This window comes from Saccopteryx leptura, chromosome 2 (assembly GCF_036850995.1).
Source record: "Saccopteryx leptura isolate mSacLep1 chromosome 2, mSacLep1_pri_phased_curated, whole genome shotgun sequence".
Lineage (NCBI taxonomy): Eukaryota > Metazoa > Chordata > Mammalia > Chiroptera > Emballonuridae > Saccopteryx > Saccopteryx leptura.
In genome coordinates, this window is record NC_089504.1 from 89,472,488 (window position 1) to 89,489,771 (window position 17,284).

Consider the following 17,284-nt stretch of genomic DNA (forward strand, 5'->3'; position numbering starts at 1 on the left):
TGCTACAGTAGGAAAGAACCAGTGCCCAACCTTAAGATGTGTATATTCTGGTAGGAGGAAAAAATAGAGACGTGGGCAGCAGCTAATATAGGAGAAGTGACATCATAAAAATACTTACTGGAACCTGTAACTCTTTGCAAAGAAGAAACAAAATGCCTGTGGAGAAAGCAAGCTAAGCCCTGGCCAGATAGCTCAGTTGGTTAGAGCATCCTCCCAATACATAGAGGTTCCTTATTCGATCCCTTGTCAGGGCACATAGAGGAACAGATTGATGTTTCTCTCTCTCTCTCTCTCTCTCTCTCTCTCTCTCTCCCACTCTCCCTCTCTCTTTCCCTCTCTGCCTCCCTCCTTTCCCCTTTCTTGTCTCTCTAAAATTAAAAAAGGAAAAAAAAAGCTGAATTTTCTGTTGAACTCTATAAACCAAACATCTGGGGGAACTTCAATGTGCAGTCACAGAGTTCGACGTACACCAAGCCCTTGATTAAATCCTACAAAGCATTCCAGATAGAGACCAGACGTATAACACTCGGCGGCTAGAAAGGTAACTAATGCAATTACCTTCTGATTACTTACAGACTACAATTTTAAACAGTCAAGTTATGTTCAAGATATGATTCTTTCTTAGTAAATGGGTCATATTGACCAGAACTTAGCTCACAACGGTGAGACAATGTAACTCATGATTGGATAATGTACAGAATTTAAAACAAATGAGATCAAACTATCATTGACCACCCCTTTCAGGACAGTTCTTTTTTTTGGAAAGTCTAGTCATGCATTTCAGAAGGTAGTGACTTGATTAAGAGTTCTATTTGATGGAAGATCAGCTGAAGAAAACACTACCCTTTCCATGGGGGAAGGATGTTTTCATTGTACTGCAAGCTCACGCCAGGAAACAAATACTAATTTGAATAAAACTTATGTGAGCTTAGACATTGTATTATAATAACTGTACTTACCTTGCCTACAGTAGATCAGATTTGGTCACCTAATTTGCATTAACTATGTCTGGAAGATGTTCAGGAGCAGGGAAGGAGAATTTCTATTAGGTACAAATTTGGGAATTACTAGAAGTTGGGATTGTGGGCTAGAAAACTGATGCCTCTTCCAGTGCTTCAGATTTGCTAGCAAACAGCTATAAAAACCCATACACATGCTTTCAGTCATTGAATACCTATCTCATATTTAATATTTACAATCTAACACCTTATAACCAAAAAATGAAATCTTTATATTTTAATTATTAATATGGATTTTTAAAGAATACTTGTGTTCTATTCATTTTAGTTTTACTTGTATTGCAAAAGAGAAAATTATGTGTCAGAAAAGAGGAGTGTATTTATTTGAGTCCTCTCTCTTTTTTCTTGGTGAGTCTCGTTAAAGGTTCATCGATCTTGTTTACCTTTTCAAAGAACCAGCTCCTGGTTTCATTGATCCTCTGTATTGTTTCTTTAGCATCTATGTCATTTATTTCTGCTCTAATCTTTATTATTTCCTTCCTTCTACTAGCTCTGGGCTTTACTTGCTGTTCTTTTTCTAGTTCTTTTAGATGCAGGGTTAAGTTGTTTATTTGAGCTTTTTCTAGCTTCTTGAGGTATGCCTGTAATGCTATAAACTTCCCTCTCAGGACTGCTTTTGCTGTGTCCCATAAATTTTGAGTTGATGTATGCTCATTATCGTTTGTTTCTAGGAATTTTAAAATTTCTTCTTTGATCTCAATGTTAACCCATTCATTGTTTTATAATGTGCTATTTAGTTTCCAAGTGTTTGAATGTTTTTCAATTTTTCTATTCTGGTTGATTTCTAATTTAATGCCATTGTGATCAGAGAAAGTGCTCGATATGATTTCAATCTTCTTAAATTTATTGAGCCCGCTTTTGTGCCCTAACATGTGGTCTATTCTAGAGAATGTACCATGAGTGCTTGAAAAGAATGTATATTCTGCTGTTTTAGGGTAAAAGGTCCTGAAGATATCTATTAAATCGAGTTGATCTAATATGTCCTTTAAGTCTGCTGTTTCTTTGTTAATTTTCTTTCTTGAGGATCTATCTAATGATGTTAATGGGGTATTGAAATCCCCTACTATTATAGTATTGCTGTTTATCTCGCCCTTTAAGTCCATCAAAGTCTGCTTTATATATTTAGGTGCTCCTATATTAGGTGCGTAGATATTTATAATGGTTATATCTTCCTTTTGGATTGCTCCCTTTATCATTATGTAGTGACCTTCTTTATCTCTAACTATGGTCTTTGTTTTAAAGTCCATTTTGTCTGATATAAGTATTGCTACCCCGGCTTTTTTTTCATTTCCATTTGCGTGAAATATTTTTTTCCATCCTTTTATCTTCAGTCTGTGTGCATCTTTTGATTTAAGGTGTGTCTCTTGTAGACAGCATATGTATGGGTCCTGTTTTCTTATCCACGCAACTACCCTATGTCTCTTGATCGGATCATTTAATCCATTAACATTTAAGGTTATTACTGATATGCCATTTTTTTTTCTTTAAAACTGTATTTCTCTTTTGCTATATTCTTTTTTCCTTTGATCTGTTTACAACAGGTCCCTTAGCATTTCTTGCAGCCTTGGTTTGGTACAGTTAAAATATGTCATTTATAATTTAACTCTAGAAACAAATATGTCATATGACAAAAATAGTCATAGAATGATGGAAATAACTTGTTCATTGGTATAGCTAACACTCTGGGGGTTAGTGTTTAATTTCAGGTCTTTTTAGATTAGAGACACAGACAGAAATGGCACTATATGATGTTGATTATTGTTTAATCCAAGTTGGATATACTGGATAAAATTTACTGAGATTTAAAGCCTAGCTAAATTCTAGTATGATAGAATCATGAAAAAGGATTTAAACCCTTAAAACTTTTTCATCAGAATTAGTGTTCAATCTACTCTGAATTGCTATCATTTTTATAAAATTACATTTTTGAGTCATGTTTCAATACCATCTGCAGTATTTCTTGTGCTGGTGATAAAATTTTTATTTTCAATCCTGATAATTTACATCATATTTTCCAGCCCACAACACATTTACTAGATATTATAGAACTTGCTGTTCTTTTCAACCATTCCATAATGGTATGTCAGCTAAGTAAAAGCAAAGTAGGAGAATAAGGTTTGATTTCAAGTCATAAAAACTGACATAGCATTGTGTGGCTTAGTCTTGATACAATTGAGAACAAAAGGTATATGCTCATTTATATATGCTCTGTGAGATACAAAGATGCATAAGAACTGGTGCCCTGCCTTAAAGGACTCATATTCTTCTGAGAGAATCAGATGTAGGAGAAATATATTCAAGGAGTCAAGAAGGACAGATACGAGTTGGTCAGATATACACAGCAGGGCCTGACAAACATTGTACAACAGTCATGAGGCCAACTAAGTTGTGTGCACAGGAAGCGTGAGTCTTGAGAGATAAGATGGTCATGGGGAACTTCCAAGATGCATGAGATGTCAGTGTTTTATCCCCCAGGTATGGGAAGGCATGCTGAGTTTGCTTTTAGTTCTAGATTTGAATGGGTGTAATACAAAACTGAAGATAGAAAGATATTAAAAGGCAACTATTACAAAGTTTTTTTAAAAAAGAAAGAGTGTTCTTGCCCTTTTTTAAGGTTCAGCTCTGACTCCACCTTTTTCATGAAGCTTCCCTGGGGCCTCCAGCCCACCATGGCTTTTTCTGCCCTCGAGTCTCTGTAGTTCTTGTCATCTACCCCAGATCCTTTCTGACTGTTACAGTACAGATTTTATCTTTTGTTGATAATATGATATATTTGCTCTGCTTTTTATTGTCATTACAAAGTCTTTGAGAGTCAAGTTGCTATTTAAGATTAGAGATAGTCAAAGAAGACAGAAACTGTGACTGTTCGATGTGGCCCAGTGCCCCTGCAGAAGAGACTCTTAGCAAAATTCTCCCGATGACAGTGCTAATGATGCATGTAGCCTGGTAGACAAGCGTTGGCTTAATAATTAGGCTGCATTTTGAATGTGTGAAGTGTAGCCTGTGTGTAGAATTCTATCACCAAAAGTGTGAAAGTAATTCTTCTGAAAAGCAATTACTCAGGAAAGGAAAGGAATAGCCTTAAAATTATATATAATGCTCTGGTCAAAAGCCTGGGGAGGGAGCAGAGTGTCCAGATTTCATTGGAATGAATGAGAAAAATTATAACCTCATTTATGGTTGTAACATATCTAGAAAAGGAATATATTACTGGAGGTAATCACCCATTTTGATTGAAATGCAGGGAAGCCCAAAGGAAAAAAACATAGTTTACATGTTCGTAAGGTGGAGGGGAGGGAGAGAGAAGAGAGGAGAGTTTGTGTGCAGGGAGAAAGAGGGAGAAGAAAGAAAAAGAAGAGAAGGAACATGGAAAGGAACAAAGAGAGGAAGAGAGAGCGAGGAGAAATGAGAATGGAAATATATCTGGCCAAGGCTTATGTTCTTAACATGAGTAGCGATGTGCAGGAAAGATGGCTCAAAATTATTCACTTTACACTGATTACCAAAAATTCTGTAATTATAAGAAAAAAAGTGTCCCAATGTGCCAGACAAATGTTTTTTTTATTTTTCAGTCAGTTCTTATAAATTAACAAACCAGTAAATGCATTTGCCTATAAAATTATACATAAACATGTACTTCCAGACCAGTGTTCTAAAGAACACATATGGGAAAATAATACATTAAATTACCTTGGTGATCTCTGTTAGAGGAAAGAAAATCTTATATAAATGAAAACCATTATCCAAATAGTTTAAAATTTTTCATTTATGTAAGTATTCAATAAATAATAAGTATATAAACTTATATACAACATTTATGCCTAGAATTATATGTGAAATTTGTACAAAAAGTTTTATTCTCATTTTGGAAAGGGTGGAATCAGTTATTCCCATGTCAATATCTAACAGCAAACAGGCCTAGCATAAAACTAGTAGCCGTGGGTCCTCTGTAAAAACAAACACTGTACCATGGGTTTCACTCTTAAGCTACTTTCCAATTATGGAAAATCAAAAGACATATACATAACAAGAAGAAGAAAATTATACACAATTATAAGGATTTTATTTTAAATAGAACAAATTGCACTTGTATAATGGCATAGGGATTAGACTGTTAGTTTTAATAACTGTAAAACAGAATGATAATATAATGGAAAACTCAAAGATTTTATAAAGGGGATCTTGGTAGAGAAACTGATCCTGACACACATTAGTTGTGTAAGCTTTCCGAAGTCTCAGCTTCTTCATCTTGAATATGTCTGTAAGTGCATCTATCTACACTGCAGGGTTACAGATATCAAAGATCTGTATCGACCCTGATATTTAATTTAGGATGATTAGTATTATCATTTAATTGTTATTGTCATGTTGGATTCAATAGAAAGAGACATAATCAGTATTGATTATTCTTTCTTTTCTTTTTTTTTTATATTCATTTTAGAAAGGAGAGAGAGAGAGAGAAGAGGGGAGGAGCAGGAAGCATCAATTCCCATATGTGCCTTGACCAGGCAAGCCCAGGGTTTCGAACCGGTGACCTCAGCATTTCCAGGTCGACGCTTTATCTACTGCGCCACCACAGATCACATTCAGCAGAAGAGAATTTGTAAATACTGTCTGTGTCCAGCGGTATCTTAATTTCGTGCTAAATCTTATCCTCAGAATGAATAAATACCTTCTAATGTAAAATTATTTTTGCTCACTCAGGGATTTCCTACCACCTAGTCTAAAACCTCTTACACACATTTGATCAAACTATTAGCACCTGGCATGACTCTGCTTGACTTTCCACTTAACTCCACAGTCCACCAATTCAGTGCTACTTTCCTAACCACAGAGCATCTCTGAATTCCTCTCCTTTCCCCCACTGGCTTTCCCTGCCCCTCACTGAGGGCTCTGTGAGCTGCTGATAAGGGATGAGCTGCTTTCCAGTCTTGTCCTGTTATAGGTACCCATAGTTCAATCTAACTCCAAATCCTGGAGCCTTTTATTTACCTCTGGCTGATTTATTTTCCACCTTCTATTGCTGTTTACCAGTCTACATCTCTACATGGTCTTCCTTCACATCTCAGCTGATAATCTAGAATCTGCCTTTTACTGGAAAGACGAGGGCCACACAAAACCAACAATCTACAAAACATTGGCCAGAGATTGATGGAAATGTCTTTGTTATATTCCCATTCTTCTTGCAGTATAGTTTTAGAGGATCAGAATATCTGTTTGCCTATGTAAAATATATGTTAAGGTTTCCTTTAGTGGCTTCCAATGTCTTTTATTGATTCTAAAATCCATAATTTAGTATGAAAAACCATTCTAGTGGTCTTTGGTTATAAAGTAAACACTATTTAGTTTAATATTAAGGCATCTAGCTCTACAATTATAATATGAACAATACTAGTCTGTTAAACAGGGCAGTATCTCAAAGTCACAACACTAAATTTACCTTATAGACCTGTCATCATCCTAAGAAGAAAATTGCTGATATAAATAGATCACACCAAGATCTCCTCAAAAACCTGAAGAAAATAAATGCTTATATAAGTAAAGTAATAATAATAAATAATAATAGTAATAACTACTGCCACACAACTAATACTAAGTGGTTATGAGGATGAGGTGTTTTGCTAAGCACTTTACCTCTCATTTACTTTTGGGGACCAAAGGTAAAATATTTTGACATTCAGCTGAAACAAATGGACTTCGGGGTTAAAATGGTTACTGGAAACAGCCCAAGTGTCTGTAAGTGGACGAGTGGATTAAAAAGCTGTGGTACATATATACAATGGAATACTATGGGGCTATGAAAAAGAAGGAAATCTTACCTTTTGCAACAAAATGGATGGACCTGGAAACTATCATGGTAAGTGAAATAAGCCAGGCAGAAAAAGAAAAATACCATATGACCTCACTCATTTGAGGAATCCAATGAACAATATGTTTTTGTTGTTTTGTTTTTTTTTCCCCCTAAGCTGGAAACAGGGAGGCAGTCAGACAGACTCCCACATGTGCCCGACCGGGATCCATCCTGCATGCCCACCAGGGGGCGATGCTCTGCCCGTCTGGGGTGTCACTCTGTTACAACCAGAGCCATTCTAGCACCTGAGGCAGAGGCCACAGAGCCATCCTTAGCACCCGGGCAAACTTTGCTCCAGTGGAGCCTGGGCTGCAGGAGGGGAAGAGAGAGACAGAGAGGAAGGACAGGGGGGGAGGGGGGGAGAAGCAGATGGGCACTTCTCCTGTGTTCCCTGGCTGGGAATCGAACCCGGGACTCCTCCATGCCAGGCCGACGCTCTACCACTGAGCCAAGCGGCCAGGGCCCAATGAACAATATGAACTGAGGAATGGAATTGAGACAAAGGAGAGAAAGCTGAAGGGAAGGAGGGAAGGTGCAATAGGGAAGGAGGCAAGGGAGATGTTGAGGGGAATATGGGGGAGGGGTATGCATTCGGGGCAACACTAGAATCTATGTAAACACAATAAATTAAAATCCATAAAAAATGACTGTAGACTATAAATAATAATAATTAATAATAAAAACAATAATTAGAGCAATAACTTATCTAACATATGTCAGACATCCTACTGCATGTTGTATCTCTGTGATCTTATTTAATCTTCTCAGTGCACCCTGGGAGACACGACTAGTATCTTCACGTTATTAATCTGGATAAAAGCTTTGGGGTATTAAATAACTTGCCCAAGAGCACAAAAATTTTAAGTGTCAGAATTGGGATTCAGTCCAGACCTTACTTAAAAGTTAATGTCTATTAATGTGATAGTAGATTTTTAATCATAATTTGCTAAAGCCTGCCTCTTCAAAATAGGAGAGAGTAGCTTGCTAGGATGCTAGCATTCCAATGATTTTTACCCGGAGACATTCATACCCAATGGCATGGAAAGAGCCAGAATCTTACCTTTTTCTTTCAAGCACTTGAGTGGTATAAAAACAAAAATTGAAAATTTGTGATAACATGTAAAAGAGCACTATATTTATAAAGGCAATGAGATACTCAATGTATGAATACCTTTTTATTATTGTTGCTCTCTTATTTTAGATTAAATCCTTCATACCTCTAATATGTGGGTACTATTTCATGTCACTATGTGATTTAAAAATATTTGTTACTAAATAATGGCAATAAACTATGAAAGGATAAGATATCCTTGATCTAACAGTGGACAGATGAACCAAATACCAACTGGCCCCCCATCAAAAGACAGAGATATTTCCTGCTATTAAAAATACAAACATTATATTTTTTTATCTGAAGCACAGGTTTTGATTTTTATTCATTCATTTGCTAGTCAGCTCTCTTTACTGAATATGTATGCAGCTCTGTAATTAAGGTCTCAGAGAAGAAAGACAAAGTCCCTGGTCTCAAGAATATTGCATTTTAATAAGCCATAGCTACATTTCCTTAACTATGCTTATTTAGAAATGAATTGTTGGGTTTTTTTTCAGACTGTAAGAGAATGTCTCTGAAAATAGATGATGCCATCATACAAAATGTACTGAGTCTGGTGTTCTACTGGGAGCTCTATGACAATGGTAATTTTCAATAAAATAATTGGAGTGAAAGTGATGCTGTGATTTAGGTGTTTCTTCCAGTCGGGGTGTTAATGTGCTCTGGCTCATTAGAGGATTGTGCCAAAGAAAGTAAGCCGAAGTCCACTTTCATTCGTTTTGTGTCTTTTTTAGGCACCCTTCCCCAGTCATTTTCCAAGCTTTAAAGGGTTCCCTATTATTTTGAACAAATGTGCCTTGTGATGGAAAGGACACAGTACTTTCTGCAGAATTCCTTAATTAGGCTTAAGTAAGCGGTACTCGCCAAGGAGTGGAGGTTTGCTTTCTAGCCATAAAAATGTGCCTGCAATGCACGATGCATTCCCAAGGAAAGAACTCAGTGATTGATGTGATGATAAAACTATGAAGGGAAGGATAAAGCCTGAAAGACAAAAGTCTCCAAAGGGAAATAAAATAGGGTAGCAGCTGCCCCCATCTTAATTGAAGCACAAAATTTCATAAACAGGATCTGAGGTTTCATTTCAAGCACATATTGGGAGAGAGTTTTAGAGTGTATGTGTATATATGTGTGTATATCTGTGTGCATGATGAAAAACACGTTAATTACTTTCATCCTATGTACGAGGAGATTCTAAACCATTTCTAAGAAAGGAAAAAGTTGCAAATGTAGCAGTTTGCTGATATTTATTTAATCAGCATCTCGTAGGACACTAACAGAGCAGTGATGGGCAGGGACTGTTCTGCTGCTGATACAGCAGACTAAAGACCACAGGACATCTTTACACTCACAGAACTGAATGCTCTTAGTATATGGTTCCTCTCTGCAAATACTTCCTTTGTTCATACCTCACCCCCTGCCAGCATCATCTGCTTATGGTATAGATTATATCACATCCCATTCACATTTATAATACCACAGATGGACATGTAAAATGCTCCGGTTCAGCCCTCACCCTGTGTATGCAATCTCTTCTTGCATTCCTCCTGACACTCCGTTGTCAAGCTTTCCATTCTCCAAATATAACACTTATTTGTATCCCATGGTGACTTTGCCACAATGTGCCATGAGCCTAGATTGCCTTCACATCAGTTAAAATTCTCCCCACTTTTTAGCTGTGCAGCTCAAATACCTCTTAGGCCTCAAAGACTTTCTAATACTCTCACCGGTTTTAATAGTCTTTCATCTTAGCTTCTGGAGAATTTTGCTTGAAACATATCATTAAAATTTTCAGTTCACACTGCCTGAGGTAAGCTGTTTACATGTCTGTTTTACTTTGTATGTGTAAATTATGTGAAGACAGGACAGGAAGGATTGCTAATTTGTTTCTGGCCACATACTTGCCTTACACGTAGTTGACATTCAAAAAATGTCTGGAGAGCAAATAAATATGTAGCCAGAAACTATTTAAGATTCACATGAGACATTTTATGATGAAATCAGCTGCCTCACTAAGTTCTCAAGGTTGTATTTTCAAAAGATATCAGAATAAGAATAGTTGCACAGGTGAGAATGTTCCCTGTTCTCTGCAAAGAGTAAGGGATACGCTGCAGACACAGGTGCTACTTAAATGTTTTTTATGAACCACCTTAGGTATTGCATATCCCATTACATGGGGCATGCTATTACCAGAAGTGCTTTGAAAAATCTCACCTTTTATACCTGTCTTTCTAGCTTAATATTCCTTTTATGTAGAAGAATGCCGTAATGTGATCCTGAAGTAGGCAAACCTTTACTTTTAAAATATTTTAAGAAAGAAAGATTGCTTTTAAACTAAGGAACAGTGTACATTTTTATGACTTTGTTATATATTTCTGAGAAACAGAATTGTGAAACCTTGACACCCTCTTTACTTTATAGAAAATCTAACATGTGCCACTATAAAAAATACACTCATCATTCTTATAGCAAAGAACAAAAATAAATTTAAAACTAATGTAAACTATACAACTGTAATACATAAATTTTCTATATATTTTTAAAAGAAAACATATGAATTTACATATTCTTAACTAGGAAAAGATATGAAGTCACTTTAATGTCTTTTATGTGCGAAGGGCCCTTCTAAATCATATGTTTTTATACAGAAAAATGGAATTTACTATCTCTGTGCTTCTCATCAACAGGATTCACTTCAAAAGACTGTCCAAAGAAAAGAAAAGTTTTGTTCTTCAATACTTGGGTCAAAAGTAGTTATACATTCTTTTCTATATTGATGACACACAGATCAGAAAGTTAAATTATTATAAAAAATAAAAATACATATTTGACAAATAGAAGAGAGTGTTTTGTGATGAGATCAATGAATGTAAATAATTGCATTATCACATGATTATTTACCTTCAAATATAGATTTAATGTTGTCCCTTCCTCCCTTTCCTTTTTCTTTTGAAGTATGGTGTTTTAACACGGAACCTAATTTTGTTTAAAATATTGAAATAAACATCATCTGGATGATTTTGGACTCAGTGAATAAGATTTAAAAGCTCAGAAATATGAAAGTCTATCATAAATATTCTTGCTGTATTTATTTTCTAGAAACTAATGCTATGATGCATGGAACTATGTTGAGTTTTATCCCACAAAATCATCCTACATTTTGATGATCCTTTTATTTACAGACCAGCAGAACTTTTCTAAATGTGGGCAATCCAACCTTGCCACTTAACAGGACAATTATTTACTAACTCACCTCATCAGATAATAATTTCTGCCATGAGTTTGCTGATCTATACTATTTCCAACAAGTTTGAATATTGTGATTATTTGAGTTTTGTACTCTCACGAGAAGTAATTTTATAGACAAGTAAATATTTAGGAGATTGAGAAATGATACTTATTAAACTTTAGAGAATCAATTATTTTCAAGCACTTTAGAAGTTCTCATATATATCCAAATAATTATCCTAGACTACAGCTTATTGACCGAGTTCCATTTATTTTCAAAAAGGAAGCTATATTTGTAAAAAAAAAAAAAAAAAAAAAAAAAGTAAAAAGTTCAAATGAGTCAGAATAATCTTCCTTTAATGTTTTGTAAATTAATGATTTTTACTTACATTTCTGTTTCTATAATTGATATTAAAAGAAAATTTTGCTTTGGAATGCATGAAATTTAAAGAAGCTATAAAAGCTTTAATGGTCTTAAAGTCAGAGGACAAGAATAACTTGTGGTTTCCTCCAGTAAATGTTGATAAATTTAAATCATCTCATAGAAGTAGAAGAGAATTAGAGAAAAAAGATAAGAAGATCTGAACAGACTATCATTAATAGTTGAAAGTATTTTCCAAATGCAATAAATAAAAGTAGAAAACAAAAGAGTATCTGAACAAGAATATACTATTTTAAATTCTAGAAGTCACAATAACAATAGAATATTCATTGTATCACCATTTTAAATAATCCTTAGATAAAATTTAGCATGACAAATACTTTAAAAGAAATAAAAGGCATAATAATAGTATAATGTTCTAAATTAGATTAACCTTGAAGCATATTTATAAGATTATGTGCTATGAACTGATACATTTCTATGATCTAAATACTCAATGACAACACATTCTTTATAGCACCTTCAAAACTACAACTGTTTATTCCATTGTGGTTCAGAGTAGTTACTTAAAGAGGAGCTCTCTAAAGTTTTCAATTTTTAGCTATTGCATTAAACTATCATTCATAGCATTCTTGTGTCTGCATTATATGTATCTTAAAATTATTGCTACTTCCTCTTGAGAAAAAAAAAGGGACTTAATTATTCTTGTATATATTTTTCTGAATCCAAGGGATCACCATTCTTTAACAACCTGTTCAATGGACTTTGAAAACAAATGGAAAAGCTATACATTATTCAATACATCCAGGCAGCACACTAAAGTACTTAGAGCAAGTGATGAATGATCAGATGTCTCCATCAAATCTTACCTGGTTTACTCTTTTTAAAAATCCAACCCTTGCTGTCTAGCATGCAAATCTCTTGGCCACTGGGTGAAATCCAAACTGGGTAATTGATCATGATAACTCCAACATGTCATGGACAGCAGCATCTCTCAGATTCCCACAGCCAGCTGCTTGAAATGAACCTGCAACAAACAAGGTATTTCTTCATTTTAATGGAAAAATAGTGAACCATGTCCTAGGTCAGCACTTAATCAATAAAGAAATAATAAAAGAGTGCATGAAGGGTTATAAATGCCTCTCAAGATGCTGATAAACATTAAAGCCAGAAGACTGAAGTTTATGATCTATAAAGGTATATTTTGTAGGGTGAATGCTCCTCTTCATGTGATTATGGACCTATTTAAGCTGTCAGTATAAATAAACATTATTGATAGTAAAACTTACACACTTTTTAGTGTGTACCCCTCTCCCTCATGTAGGTGACCATTTGGAGTATTCAGAGTATTTTTGACTCTATTAATAATCATTTCAGGGTAACTGGGCATTGAGGTTCAACAGGGCAAAAAACTAGAAGAAAATTAGTATCTAGGAGAAAATCCATATGATGGTCTAGATAAGGACAGTTTCCTTTGTGATTTCTGACACTGTAGTCAATGTCAACATTTCTGGTATAAAAACTGTGTCATTTCTGTAGTACAATACATGAGAAACCCCTTTGAGCATATATGAGATGCTGCAAATTTGGCAGCTACTGTTATCTATATCAAGATACAGACAGTAACCAACATAACATGTTATAGCCAATTTGGACACAAGAGCCTAGGAAAGCAATAATTAATTTTGGTGCAATCTACCACATATTTAATTGTTTAACCATTTATGCTTACATAAGTAAATATGGTGTTTAAACTTTGTAAGCATTTTTAATTTCCATTTAAGAAGAAAAACTACATGCACAGTCAACAACTCTTCATTGCAATGACACATGCCCTATAAATAATTCTGTTTAATAGAAATTTAGAAAGACACTAACGAACAGATTTGCTTTTTTTTTCTGGATAGCCTTTAATAACTATTAAAATGTGTTAGCTACAACAGCCATATTTATTTATGCATATACAAAAAATAAATTCATCATTATTATTTCCTAAGTAGTGCAAAAGAAATGACTGAGAATTTATGTTAAGTCTGTAGCATGACTTATGTGAGTTGATTATGTGCTGCAAATTCATGGACACAGGTGCAAAAACTGATTTTAACAAGCCACAAATTGATATATCCTCATGCACCTGTGATTAGAGATTCAAGTAGTCCCAGAAGTCAAGTGGAGACTTTGTTAAAACACACAGTAGTAAAATATTCTATTGCAACTTTGTAGCAAGAACAGCAAGGGCTGAAGTCAAGCACATACCTCAGACTAAAATGTAACACTACAAAATATGTCCTTTGAAAGGATATGTGTACCTGGACACAAAATGACTATTTTGTCATTCAAAACAGGGGTGTTATTTTTGTGTTAAAATGACAGACATCAATATACACACACTCACACACAAATGGCTAAAATATTGTCATCATTGATCCAAGCTCTGGTCTTTATGAAACTAAACTTTAGTCAACTTCTGGATACAAAAGGTTTCTATTCATGCCACAATTACTTATTTTCTTTTTTAAAGGATACTCTGAAAATTATCCAATCAATTCCCTTATAAAATAAATGTTTTCATGACTGGCAATCCTTTTCAGTCACTAGGCTGTCATGCAGGACATTTGAAGAATTCATATCCAGCTCGATCAAATGGCAGAGAAGTGTCCATAAACATTATAAGCTCCCAAACTTACTATAAAGTGAGAAATTTTTGAAAGCTATTCGCTTTGGAAGCATCCATCTGTGCCCTAGTATGACTTATAGTTCAGTTCTGCCATGTATATAGTAAATCAGATTAACTACTTGCTTTCTAAAATGGCTATATTTCATTATACAGAAACAATTCTATTGATCCTTTCTTAGAAGGGGCAGGTTTTCAGCAGCAATGGTTTTCCACTGACCATTGATCACTGATTTATCCATTAAGCCACCTTATTTATCTCACAAATTTTAATTGAGTACTTCAGTTGTGCCACACATGGAATTAGGTGATCAGGTGTAAAGCAAAAAGACTCACACTCTTCCCTACAAAGATTACTACCTACTGTAGTCTAATCTGTGGATGTATTATTTGTAACCGAGAAAGCTATCAAAATAATTGGCATGCTATATCCCACTCACTATGTGACTGGACTACAGAATTTTATGAAGTTTGCAGTGAGTAGAAAAAGCACTACAGCCTAAGAAAGCTACAATATAAAATAACCAATTCACATAGATGACTCATGTAAAGTTCTTATTGGATGTGATGGTTTTGTGTCACTCTGAAGTCTTTTTTCCAAAAATATACTAACAGACTGAGTTAAAATGGTTCATAAAATCTGACAAATTAGGTTCTGATAGCGCATTAATATTTCTGGCATCCAACATAGAGTTAATGCATCCCAAATGTATAGTAAAGCATCACAATTCAATCCTGTGTGGTCTGCATCACAGATGAACAGATTTCGGGGGCAGAGGACATCTTTTTCTTACACATCAATTTACACATGTTTATACTGTCATTCCGTATATTTTCTCAACAAGGACATTGAAATTTAGTATGCATTCTCCTCAGGAAAGTACATGAGGTGTTCATAAAAATTACACATTCTATGACCTTGGTTTGAAACTTTATTCTAGTAACAATATTCAGAATAAACAAGCTTAAAACATTTTTTTTAGTTCTCTCTTCAAATGTGCTATGAAATAGAAACATGAAAACAAAAACAAAGAAAATACTTTAAAAAATTCTCTTAGAAATGAAGAGACTGTCACTAATATTTATATGGTTTTGAAATGGTTTAATTTTCTCATCTCATATTTTCTCTCTTCTTATTATTGGGATGACTATTAGAATAAATGTTATCCTTATTTTTGAGAAACTTATTCTTTTAAAAATAAAATTTTGATAAATGCATATTATTATATGTAAATTATAGCTCAATAATGTTAATTTAAACTTTTTAATGAATTTTTGACAAGGTTCAAAGAGGTTCAAGACAGGGGTATAGTATTTAGAACCTACTGATAAAATACTGTTGTGTATAAATTTTAAATAAAACAAGTTCAAAATCAAAACTCTAAGGAGAAGAAATTCAAACGTACACAAATCCTGGTTCCTTATTTCTTGGTCTGGCCTTGAGCACATTGTAATGGAATTTCGGTCTTACTTGCCTTTCTTATGCACACTGCTCCTTCCCTTTTAGATTTAGAGAAAACTTTTCAAGGGATCACACAGCATTTAGACATTCATTTCACAGGCTACTGATTTGTACTTGTTAATAAGTTGCTGTTTAAACTATCACAGGGTTGAGCTTCACCTTTTACACGGGGACATCTCACAGCCCTCTAAACCGCTGACCTGACTAGAAGAGCTCAACATTGTGAGCTCAGTGCATTTGTTAACTGAACGCTGGGTCTATTCTGCAAGCTTTGTATCTAAGTTATTCATCTGCCCACATGAACTTCAAAACTATAAACATCCACAATGGATAAATATGTAGGTACCACTGATCAAAGTTATGAGGCTTTCTGCCTTAGAAATTACATAGCTGTCCACTTTTATCAGTGATATTGGAAAAGGGAAGGTGTCATTATTTTTTTAGTCACAAAATGATTGCTTCTAAATTTTTTTTTTTATTTAGTCAGATGTAAAATTCATAGAGTATTTCCTGGCAGGCAGGGGTCGTCAAAAAAAATTAATGTTACTTCTGTGTGGCAGTTACCAAGAGTTTTATATGTAGTTTCTCACTAAATTTCTTCAAAAACCATATGAAATATATACTGTATTATAATAATTCCCACTTTATAATGATGAAAATACTGAAAACTACAAAGCATTATTAAAGGAAATTGAACAAGACACAATGAAATGAAAAAAATATTTTTCCTTATTTGTGGATAGGAAGAATAAATATAGTTAAAATGGCCATATTACCCAAAGCAATATACAAATTTAATGCAATTCCCATCAAAATTCCAATGTCATTTTTTAAAGAAATGGAACAAAAAATCATCAGGTTTATATGGAACCATAAAAACCTCAAATAACCAAAGTAATCCTAAGGAAAAAAAATGAAGCTAGAGGCATTACAATACCTGACTTCAAACTATACTATAGAGCCACGATAATTAAAACAGCATGGTACTGGCAGAAAAACAGACACATAGACCAATGGAACAGAATAGAGAACCCAGGAATAAAACCACATATATATGATCAAATTATCTTTGATAAAGGTGCCAAAAGCACACAATGGAGAAAAGGAAGTCTCTTCAATAAATGGTGCTGGGAAAATTGGAAAGCCACATGCAAAAGAATGAACGTTGACTACAGTTTGTCTCCTTGCACAAAAATTAATTCAAAATGGATCAAAGACCTAAATATAAGATCTGAAACAATACATTACATAGAAGAAACCATAGGTACTAAACTCATGGACCTTGGCAGTAGAGAACATTTTATGAATTTGACCCTAAAGCAAGGGCAGTAAAAGCAAAGATAAATAAATGGGATTATATCAAACTAAGAAGCTTATGCACAGCAAAAGAAACTGACAAAAAACAGACAGTCCACTAAATGGGAGATATTTTCAAACAACAGCTCAGATAAGGGGCTAATATCCAAAATATATAAAGAACTTACAAAACTCAGCAACAAACAAGCAAACAATCCAATAAAAAAGTGGGAAGAGGAAATGAACAGACATTTCTCCCAAAAA

The 17,284-nt window shown here is 34.4% G+C and overlaps 1 protein-coding gene across 3 annotated transcripts in view; it reads right to left on the minus strand.

Annotated features, from left to right (window-relative positions):
* LINGO2 (leucine rich repeat and Ig domain containing 2) overlaps nucleotides 1-17,284 on the minus strand; it is an 828,878-nt gene that overhangs the window by 372,268 nt on the left and 439,326 nt on the right. For all 3 annotated transcript variants that reach the window (XM_066368302.1, XM_066368303.1, XM_066368305.1), the window contains one exon: nucleotides 12,458-12,615. The gene's annotated coding sequence lies outside the window, so the exon portion shown is untranslated. The remainder of the gene's footprint in view (nucleotides 1-12,457; nucleotides 12,616-17,284) is intronic.